The sequence below is a fragment of the Giraffa tippelskirchi genome, chromosome 9 (genome assembly GCF_054371585.1).
Source record: "Giraffa tippelskirchi isolate mGirTip1 chromosome 9, T2T-mGirTip1v1.2.pri, whole genome shotgun sequence".
Lineage (NCBI taxonomy): Eukaryota > Metazoa > Chordata > Mammalia > Artiodactyla > Giraffidae > Giraffa > Giraffa tippelskirchi.
In genome coordinates, this window is record NC_137283.1 from 14,641,712 (window position 1) to 14,652,891 (window position 11,180).

The window sequence follows — 11,180 nt, forward strand, 5'->3', positions numbered from 1 at the left end:
TAAATGTTGTTCTGGACAAAGTTGAAACGCAAGCCCTGAAAAGATTAAACTGTTTTCAAGTAACTGTGAGCCAGAGCAAAGTCCAATACTCTCTCCAGGAATCAAAGAAAATCTGATACCTAATACTGTAAAATGTCCATTACCTAGCATCCAATAGAAAATCACCAGGCGTGCCAAACAGCAGGAAAATATGACTTGTAACTGGGAGGAAAAAAAATAGAAATATGCCCAGAAATGGCAGAGATGATGAAACTGGCAGGCAAAGATGTTAAAATTGCTATGATAAATCTTATAAATAATAAGCCTAGGATGTTAAAGGAAACCATGAACTCAATTATGAGAAAAATAGAAGATATAAAAGAAAACTCAAGTGGAACATCTGGAGGTGGAAAACACAATAGCTGAAAAACAAATTGTGAACAAAAATCATCGTCTCATTGTTAGTGGAACTCACTTTGAGGCTGTCAAGTGATCATTGAATCATCTCTTCCTTGGAGACGCTTCCTTGGCTGGGACAAACTTAGTATTCTGTGTTCTCACAGTGCTTCAACCTCTTCTTCCAAGTACTTGCCATGGTTGTAATATTTCCGTTATCCATATAATATTTCCATTATCCATGAGACTACACATTGCATGTCTGTAAGGTCCATGAGAGCAGGAGCATGATTTTGCTTACCTCCCTTGGACTGCAAGGAGATCCAACCAGTCCATCCTAAAGGAGATCAGTCCTGGATGTTCATTGGAAGGACTGATGTTGAAGCTGAAACTCCAATACTTTGGCCACCTCATGCGAAGAGTTGACTCATTGGAAAAGACCCTAATGCTGGGAAGGAGTAGGGACAGGAGGAGAAGGGGATGACAGAGGATGAGATGGTTGGATGGCATCACCGACTCGATGGACATGGGTTTGGGTAAACTCCGGGAGTTGGTGATGGACAGGGAGGCCTGGCGTGCTGCGATTCATGGGGTTGCAAAGAGTCGGACACAACTGAGCGACTGAACTGAACTGATGCCAGTGCCTGGAGCATTGCCAGGCCTCAAGAAAAGCACTCAAATATATCTTGAATGAATGAATGAATGAACTGCTGTCATCAGCTTTGCAGTGGATTCATTCAGCAGCTTTTATCTAAAGCATCACCTCTGACTGTTCATCAGCATAGTGACCCTGATTGACCACGAGCTACGATTCTCACATGGCTCCAAGAAAGGTGCTGCCTGCAGGCACTGTTTAGTATGAACAGATGATTCACTGAGTGACCTGAAGTGAGTTGCTTAATGTCTCTGACCTTTGGTTTCCTCAGCTGTTGAATGAGTTTGTTGAAACAGATGGTCTCTAAGAACCCCCAGCTCTGATGTTCCAGGACGCAGTTATGGTCCAGTCTCCAAAAACTCTCCTCCTCCCCGCAGGGTCCTCACCTCCTTGTCCCTATGCCCTTGATGTGCTCTCTCTGCCTTGAATCATGGCTTCTGTGTAACCACCATGCAGAGAATAGTGTGTGATTTCTGAAGCCAAGTCATAAAGGGCACTGTGGCTTCTGCTTTGGCCTCTTGGATCTCCAGCCACCACGTCAGAAGAACACTCAAGCAGCCCTTGGGGAGAGGTCCTCATGGAGAGGAGCTAAGGCCTCCTGCCAACGGCCTGGTGAACAAAGCCTGGGACCAGATCCTCCAGCTCCAGTCAGACGTTCACTTGACTGCAGCCCAGCCCACATCTGACCTTAACTCAATGGGAGATCAGAGCTGGATCCACCCAGCCAGACTCCTCTTGAATTCCTGACCCACAAGACCTGTCAGTCAGTTCAGTTCAGTCGCTCAGTCATGTCCAACTCTTTGCGACCCCGTGGGTTGCAGCATGCCAGGCTTCCCTGTCCATCACCAGCTCCTGGAGCCTGCTCAAACTCATGTCCATTGAGTCGGTGAGAGGTACTAATTGTTGACGCTGGCTTGTTTTTTTTTTTTTTTGAGGGGATAAATATTTGCCATTTATTTATCTGACTGAAGACTTATCTTGGATATGTAACTCGTGGCCATAAATTGATAAAGATACCAACAATACACCAGGAAAAACGGGCAAAAGATTTGACCAAGCACTTGTCAAAAAAAGATAACCACCCTGGAGCAGCAAATGGCAACCCACTCCAGTTTTCTTGCCTGGGAAATGCCATGGACAGAGGATCCGGGGGGACTACAGTCCATGGAGTCACAAAGAGTCGGACACAACTTAGTGACTAAACAGCAGCAACATGGACTTGTCAGTTTCTGTTATATAAGTACTGTAAGAAGCTAAATAATTAAGAGCATTATTTGTGATTAAAAAAAAAAAAGATAACCAAATAGGAATAAGTATATGAAATGGTGCCCCAACTTCACCACGTCGAGAAAAAGGCAAGGCAAAACCACAGTGGCTAAAATCAAAACCCTGACAACATGTACTGTTTTAAACCGCTAAGTTTTAGGGTTATTTATCATGCAGCAGTAGGGAGCTAGTACACTGGTAGTGGAAGCTGTCCCTCCTTCACTCTTTCATTACTCCTGCTGTGGAGAAAAACGTGAACTCAGTCTCCAAAACAGACATCTTTCCCTATTTGGAGACCAAGTTGGGGGCTTGGAATCTTGATCAAAAATCTCCAGGAATATACAAGCCCCTCTTTCCTTCATTGGCCCCAGCAGGTCTGACGCCACCCCGTCTCTGCTATATTCTCCCCACTCTTTTCCTTCACCAGCAATTTTTCACTCAGTTTCAACTGTTTCACTCCCATTCTGCTTCTGATTTTCTAGGGGACCTTGGGATCCAGGTCCTGCTCTCCTGAATGACTTTTCCAAGTTCCATAATCATCTTTGAATATCCTCAGAGTCCCTGTGGGCACACGGCAGGTGTTGAACAAGTATTATTTACTGCCTTGGTCTAGGTCCTCTGGAAAGTCTAGGGGGATGGAGGTGAGGGAAACAAAGAAATGGGACAAAAAGCAGTGCAATGCCATGTTACACATTACGGTGGAGGTTTGTGAGTTCCCCCTGAGCTTCTGGGGGACACCAGGTTTACTCATCCCAGAGCTTGTCCAGACAGGCTGCAAAAAGAAATCATGCTCCAGGGTCATTTATGGGAGAATGGAAGGTGGAGGAATGTATCTGCCCTGCTTCTGCCTTCTACATCCCAAGTTAACATTCACCCCCAAGGGGAGTTAGCTCCCTAGCATTCTTCAGCCCCTGATGACTGCCCAGGAAGCCCGACTCCATGCCTTGTGGTGAGGAATTTAATCTGGGTTCAAAGGTGGAGGGTATCCAGGGGCAAGTGGGACATCAGATGAGAGAGGGAACAGTCACTGAGGAACCTGTGAAGATGTACAGAACGTGTGTCGCATACAATTACCTTCTTGGCCCCATTTCTGGTTCCTTAGATACTAGCTTGTCAGCACAGCTGTAGGAAGGCCTGGCTTCTTGTTCTGACTGCATCGGTTCCTCCAATGTGTGATGTGGGTGGAGATAGAGTGAGACTGCGTATTAATGGGAGCTGACCCTTGCAGGCTTCAAGACAGATGGACACACTCAAATCCTGGCGCTCTAAAATGCGGGACTTTCTGCAGCCAGCTGGAGGGAAGATTTTCTCTCTCAGCCAAGTGGGGTCTCTAAAACAGTAACACCCACTTGCTTAGAAAATGCAATTTAATGGAGTAGAACTGGAGTTTTTGAGCAGTCACTGGGCTGTTTTAGACAAAATTCAAAGACCCTAAGGCAGCTTTTTTTTTTTTTGCAAGAAAGACAGGTGTTTCCTCCCAAGAGTTCTTTAGACTTCTTAGAAGCAACCCCAGGAAACGAGATGCAAGCAGTAGGTGGAGGCCTCCATGATCCCTCAGAATCCCAGTGTGCTAAGAGGGCAGTCCAGCTCTCATTAACAGATGGGGATGGATGGGTGGGTGGGTGGAGGAACTGATGAGGTTACTGTTCAGTTTTGTAAAAACCCAAGAGGTGTTGTCCAGGCATTTAACACCCTTAAATGCTCATTTCCTAGAGGCAAGCAAGGAAGTCATAGCTGTGGGTTTTTACCTTCTGAGTCTCTCCAACATGCATTTTTCCTGTCCCTGACACAGCCACCCTCTCCAATGCCCCAGCCTTCTGGCTTGTTATCAGCTCCATGCTGTCTCTTTGCATTAGAGTGACAAGAAGCAGCACAAAGCCGCCGACAGGAGTCTGGAGCTGTAATTTGCACTGACGTTCACTGGTGTTATCCACTCAGTGCCTGGTGGGCCAAATAGGAGATTTGTCTGATTCTGATCCCAGGAAGAGAAATGACAGCCCTGCCCCGCTCCTGACACTCAAAGCCTGAGTCCTGGCTGACAACACCCACCTTCACGATGTGGTATCGTTTTCCTTTCCTCCGGCTGCAACGGCCTTTCAGACCTGACATCTGGCGAAACACTGGATGGGGAGCTGTGGCTAGGGGGTGGGGGGAGGCTATGCGGTCCTCTCAGCTGCTGACAGTACACTACAGGTGGCCACGGGGCCTCAGAGGACTCTCTGGGGGATCTCAGTGCCTCTGGTAAGTCAGGCCCCCACTGAAAATACTCCAACAGCCCTTCTTCTGCCTCCCCCTCCACCCTTAAGCTCTCCTGGCCGTAAGAGAAATGAGGATGAATGAGAGGTTTGTGAGAAGAGCACCAAGGAGACAGCCTGCGGTGCAGCCCACTACATAATTTACAAAATGAAGATGTGGGGCCCCTCGTTCAAAAAGGCAGGAAAAGTGTTGTCGGAGGTCCTAAAACATAAAGCCTTTTACCTTTCTTTGGTGGTCTCTCTCTGATCTGCCATCGTGATTTTATTTGCTATGTAATGCTGTCCCAAGTATACATACCTACATATTATTTATTAATATTAGCATGATCTTTACCGTTCATGCTTTAGATTACCCCGTGATGGTTCTAAATGCACACAGGACTTGTAACTCCGATGCGGCACCACCAAGGTGATGTACTTAGTATTTCATAAATGCACATGCATCTCTAGTTCATCTCTTCCAGAACAATGGAAATGCCGCATCAGACTCTTATTTTCTTATTTCACTTCTCCATACGCAGATATTATACCACTGTTCTCTGCGCTCATCTTGCTGATGAGTAAGGAAAGACTGCAGGGAGAAGAAAGTGTGGTTGCCCTTTCCTTCTATGTCCTCAGTTTCAGTGTAAACAGTCAATACAGGGAAGTAGCATGAGAATGTGGCTGAGTTCCTCGACCTTTCTTAGGACACAGTCGTCTTCTTTTTGCATTTAAGGCAAGTTGCAGAGCGCTTACAGCGGTGAGGTGTGGTCCAAAGCCTCTGTGTGCTTGAACTCACTGGATCCTCTTGACAACCCCACGTGACAGGTAAGGTACTTACATTTTTCAGAAAAGAATTGGAGGCACTGGGAGGTTAAATGACTTGCCCAGGGCCTCAGAACCTGTCCCTGGCAGAACTGGGATGCAGGCCTAAGCAGTCTGGCCCTGGAGTCCTAGCCCTGCCCACTAGGCTCACCTGCTGCTCAGGACAAATCAGGAGAGGACCTGGGGGAGTTGTACCCCTCTCCTTCCCCCTGTGTCTTTATTGGGGTCTATATATCAGGGCTGGGGTGGCAGAGCGTCTATCCGTTCCAGTGGGAATCTATAACGTCACTTCCTTCAAAAGTTACCTTTGCTTGAGCCCAGATCAGGGGTCTTAACTGACATTTTAAAGATGATGAGGCGGGTGAAGTTCAGCCTTAGAGTCTGTTGGGGCCAAATGAGTTGGGGGAGGGCAGCTGGGGCTCTGAAGAAGCCCCTTCCTCCCAGCTGTTGTTGGGCTTGGGGGTGGGAGGGTTTGCACAGGAGCCAGGCGGTGAAGCCCCAGCTTGGTTTTCCTTAGTGAAAGGTACGCATGTGCACACATGCGTGTGCGCACACACACACACACACACACACACACGACCCAGCTCTGTCTCCAGGGCACGTTCTTGGAAACTGTGTCCCTTCGCCACTCCCACGTCTCCTTTTTCCCAACGTGACTCAGAAGTGGCACCCGCCGCCTGGAAAGGCGTTGCCTGAAGGTTCACTGGGTCAAAGGAAAAGCCCGAGCTGCAGAGGTCAGCGGGGAGCAAGGATGCCCGGAGGAGGGAAGTGACAACTCCCTGTGGGGCTGGTGTCAGTAGCGGAGGGCGGGGGTCGTGGAGCAGAATGAAGAGTCGGGGATCTCACCCAGGAGGGATGAGCAGAATCCGATGAGCACTTGACCCGAGGTCCCCGGAAGCTGGAGGGAGCCCTGCGATGCCCAGTGGCTTTACAGTGGCCCTAAATGGTTCATCAGCACCCAGCCGTCTAATCCTGTTCAGTCATCTTTATGACATCGTTATAGCAAAGCTAGTTACCTTTGCCCCGAGTAGCGTGTGCCTCAGGTTAGCCATCCAAACAGGGTTATGGCAGATGAGAGCTGAGCCTCCCCGCTGTTAGTGTGCGGGTTGTGGGACGGAAAGCCCCAGTCCCTCCTACCATGAAGACATCTGTATCTGGTGCACTGATACAGTTTGAGAGTCCTGCAGACACAAACTTCAACGTCCCATCATTTAGGAACTAAAGACAAAAAGTGCAGTGATCCCTCAGGATCCGTGGGCAGTTGGTTCCAGGGTCCCTGGGACATCAAACTCCGTGGATGCCCAAGTCCCTTCTATACAGTGACATAGAACGAAGGTCCTCCGTACCTGAGGCTTCTGCGGCCCCTGAATCCGGGGAGGGGGAACCTGCTGTCCAGAGGACCAACGGTATACCCTAACTTGATACCAGCTCCTACAGACTGGCGCCTGGACTTAGAGAAAGGACATCAGTGCAGGCAAGCTCTGGCTTAAAGTGATGTTTTCACGATTCTCACAGCAGTTTCTTTCCACTGTGGGTTTTTTTTTTTTTCCCCAGAAGGCAGAAGGCATTCTCTGCTTTTCTCCATCTTTGGTGTGGTCCAGTGCCTTGAGGGGAACCTTACTGACCAGCGACAGAGCAGGGCAGAGAGAGCTCTCTTTCCTCTCGTGTGTCCTTTTTTGAGTTGTAACACTCTATTCCTCTCTGGATGTATTGTTTGGAGACCATCAAGCCCGTTATCTGATGCCTGACGCAAATGTCATACAACGTTGTTAATGTCACAGGACTGACAAAAGATGACGAGGAAGAGGGCCCCAGCAGATGGACGGGTGTTACGTTTCATCCCCACACAGGCCATCCTTAACAGCCCAGAGCACACAGCAGCCACTCTGTCCGTGGAAAAGACGTGGAAAAGACACAAGGTTTTCTGTTGTCTCAAACAACAATTCCCCCAAGGGCTATTGTAGGGTCCTTACTCACTTCTCAGGAAATTTGTTTTTTCTTGGTTCTCTTTTACCCTCCTCAAAAAATGCTTATAGACCCAGAACTAAGGGACAATAATTGTTGCTCCCTTTCAACAGAAAGGTCAGGGTCCTTTGTTACAAAGCCCAGACAGGTTTTGTGGCCCACATAAGGCTGATCTCCTCTGAAGAACAGCGGAAAGTTAATTCACCTCCCACCCCTGCCGGCTGTCACGTTTGGTCAATTTGAGTGAGAAAAAGGGGCTCGTGGATTTGAGCCTATGAAAACACACAATAATGGGCTCTCACTTTTCTTTTTATAGACAGACAAAAGAGACCCCAAAATGTCAGTGCTGGACCTTAAAGAGAAGTTCTGTTGAAAAAAAAAAAAAGCTATTTTCTCCTTTTGTTATCTTCTGTCAACTGTTTCTTCATAATTATCAGTTATTATTGTCTCCAGCAAAGATTCTGACACTATGATGATACAGTTATGCTTATAAAAGATAGGGGAGGGACTTTCCTGGTGGTCTGGTGGTTAAGAATTCACCTCCCAGTGCAGGGGATGTGGGTTTGATCTCTGGCCAGGGAGCTGGGATCCCACAGGCCGTGGAGCAACTAAGCCTGCATGCCACAGCTAGTGAGCCCATGTGCTGCAACTGCTGAAGCCTGCACATACTCTGGAGCCCATGCTCCACAAGGGTAACCTGCATACCACAATGAGGACCCAGAGCAGCGCCCCCCCACCCCACCCAACAAAAACGGGGGACCTGCTATCATCTTGGCTTGCAGATTTCCAGGTTTCTTCTGGCTTTAACACAGGAGAGCTGGGTGTTGAATGCCCAACAGTTGGAGGTTGACCCCTGGCTGGCTTACCCCCATCCCTGAATTCATCTCCACCAGCCACCAATGAGGTCGAAAGCATCACTTGGCAGTGTGGTCACCATGGACCATCCCTTTCAGGTTGTTGTGGGTCGTCATGGAAACAAAGACGTCTTAATGTTAAGAATAATTTGCTCCTTAATGGAAACAGTCTCTCTCTAAAGGAAGGTTAACTTGGGAACCATCAGAGGCATCCCCAGTTGCTGGCCCCACCACACCCCTGTCCTACTTTCATCTGCTTGCCTAGAGGTCTTAATTTTGATGATGTATGAGGTGTCAGCCAGAAGGTCTTGTGCTCTGCTGCAAAGCACTATAAAAAGGCAGATGTATGACTGTTTCATCCACAAATACCCTAGAAAGTTAAGTGTTAAACCAATATTAATAATAAATGTTTTCCTCCGAAGTAGGTTACGGCAGCATCACCGGAGCTGTTTAAAACGTAACAAACCAATAAACTCTCAGGGAGCTGAAGGATGCCTACCCCTGCCATGGTCCCTGCAGTGCAGCCAGGAAAGTTGTTAAATGCCAGCCCATCTGGTCTGCTTGGAACCCTTTGGATGAAAAGAGGACTCACCCCTCCAAACATCTGAACTTGATCTCTACAAATGAGACGTCTTGGGACCAGAAAGCCCCTAGGGTATGCAGAAATGACTCTCTCAATGTCTTTTTGAGGAAACAGGGCCCCTGACCCATCACACTGACTCAGCCTGCCCACCCCCACCATTTTGCTCGTGGGCTCTCTTGATGTAAAGGGAAGAAGACGAAAAACACTCTCTTTTCTAGGTCCTCCTGGAAGAGGGCATGGCAACCTACTCCAGTATTCCTGCCTTGAGAATCCCCAAGGACAGAGGAGCCTGGCAGGCTGCAGTCCATAGGGTCGCAAAGAGTTGGACATGACTGAAGCAGCCTGACCTCCCATCTCTGGGCGCTGCACTGATCATTTAGCAAGCACTGGTCTTGACTTTCTCCTCTTGCAGGAGTTTGCCTGAAGAGAGCTCCCAGATGCGGAGCCTGTAAGAACTGCATGCTTACGTGAATACTTGGAAGCTTACTTGGCCAGGTCCCATAGTTGTGCTGTCTTTGCTCAAGAAAATTCCAAGCTGAAATTCTATATTCCAGCCCCTGTGGAGGTAAAGTCCAGCCTGTTCTTCATCTTCTCTTGCTCCTCATCCAGTAGTAAGATCGGTGGCCGTCGTGGCTCCTGCTCTTTTCGCCTAGAAGGTTCTTCCTGGTCCAAGAAAAAAAGTCAGCACCATTGAGAAGATGAGAACCAAAATGCTCCAGTGGCAAGCTGGGTTCCCCGGAAGCAGATCCCGAGGGGAGATTCTAGTGAAAGGGACTCATTAGGAAGTGTTCCGTAGGGTGGGGAAACAAGACTGGGAAGGCGAGGAGAACAGACAAGGGCATGAATGTCAGGCCACATCCCTGGAAGGGTAATGCTGGCACAGTCCCTCGGGGACACTGTAGGTGACACCTAAGTGTCCCCATCAGGGATGAGAGAATTGGAGAGTTTACAGCCTTCTGTCATCGGTTAAAGGGCTGCAGGGCAGGACATGCAGGAAGCATGGCCAAGCCTGTTCCCGTTGCCCGTGGTCCATCCTCTGACACAGATGCAGGTGCTGCTGGGAGCAGAAGCCCCAGGAGAGACCTTGTGCTCAGACATGCTAAACAGGGACTTCCCTGGTGGCCCAGTGGCTAGGACTCCACGCTCCCAGTGCGTGGTGTCCAGTTCCATCCCTGATCAAGGAATGAGATCTCGCATGCCACAACAAAGATAGAAGATCCTGTGTGCCACAACTAAGACCCGGCTCCGCCAAATAAATGAAATAAATAAATATTTTTTAAAAGAAATCAGGTTGTTTAAAGGAGAGGAAAGTTACATGAAAAAAAAAGATACGCTAAGCAATCTGAGATGTTGACACAGGACTGACAGCTGTTGCCACATGCCCTCCATACAGAAAAATAAAGCAAATAAAGGAACTCAAGGTTTACTTCTAGGTTCACGGACTTGTTCGTCACTCATTCAGACATTCAGCAAACATTTATTGAGCACCTGCTATGTTTGTCATTGTGCCAAAGGCAGGGGACTTTTTAAAAAGAAGGTAGCACCAATTTTGTGCTTGAAGGGCTAGGAGTATATGTGGGTTGGGGAATATGTACCTAATGTCCACCACCCAGCTCAGGTTCAGATCCCACTAGTCCTAACTTCTGTTCTGGTCTGTTCCACCTGGAAGAAGCTCTCTGTCGAATGATGTAATCCAGGGGCTTCAGGGCTGTGCTGCTTAATGTGAACACAGCACCTGGCCATCCCTGGATGAAAAGCACAACAGGAGTGCGAGGTATTATTAGTATTAAAAGTGGCACTTAGCAACACTAAAATAAATAAGCTGACACCAGAGTTTCGCTCTGCATTTAGGGAAATGTTCTGGGTCTCCAAGGCCCTTTATCTAAGAATCAAAGGCTCCCACTAGTTATAAAACTTGCCTGCCCTGGTTTGTTTTAGGCCCTGAGCATTTTTCTGGCATCCTCACACTGGTAAGTGCCCTGCTGATTCCAAGCAGTGTGGCTGTGTGGGCAGCATTTCAGCTACAGCTCAGGCGGGGTGACTTGAGGTCATGTCCATCTGTTGCCCCGACCCGCCAGTCATGGTCAGGAGGGAAGGACAAGGGATGGGAGGAAGTGCAGACTAAGAGCAAAACCTTTTTCGTTTGTAGGGTGAGACAGGAAAAGGGAGAGCAATCATGTCCCTCCATTCCTAGGACCAAAGACGCAACGAGCAAAACAGACCCTGCCAGGTGAAACGTAGAGCACATGGATAAATGATGAATACTTAAAACAGCTTATTTATTTATTTCGCTGTGCTGCCTTTCATGTGAGATCTTAGTTCCCCAACCAGGGATCCAACCCATGCTCCTTGTAGTGGATGCTTGAACTCTTAACCACTGGACCACCAGGGAAGTCCCTGATGAATACTGTTTAAAGTATAAG

At 48.2% G+C, this 11,180-nt stretch overlaps 1 protein-coding gene across 1 annotated transcript in view; it reads left to right on the top strand.

The window, feature by feature from the left end:
- Positions 1 to 10,187, top strand: part of LOC145520670 (uncharacterized) — a 47,528-nt gene extending 37,341 nt beyond the window's left edge. Inside the window, exons 17-18 of the mRNA XM_081527732.1 lie at positions 5,267 to 5,358; positions 8,597 to 10,187. The gene's annotated coding sequence lies outside the window, so the exon portion shown is untranslated. The remainder of the gene's footprint in view (positions 1 to 5,266; positions 5,359 to 8,596) is intronic.
- Positions 10,188 to 11,180: the final 993 nt, after the last annotated feature.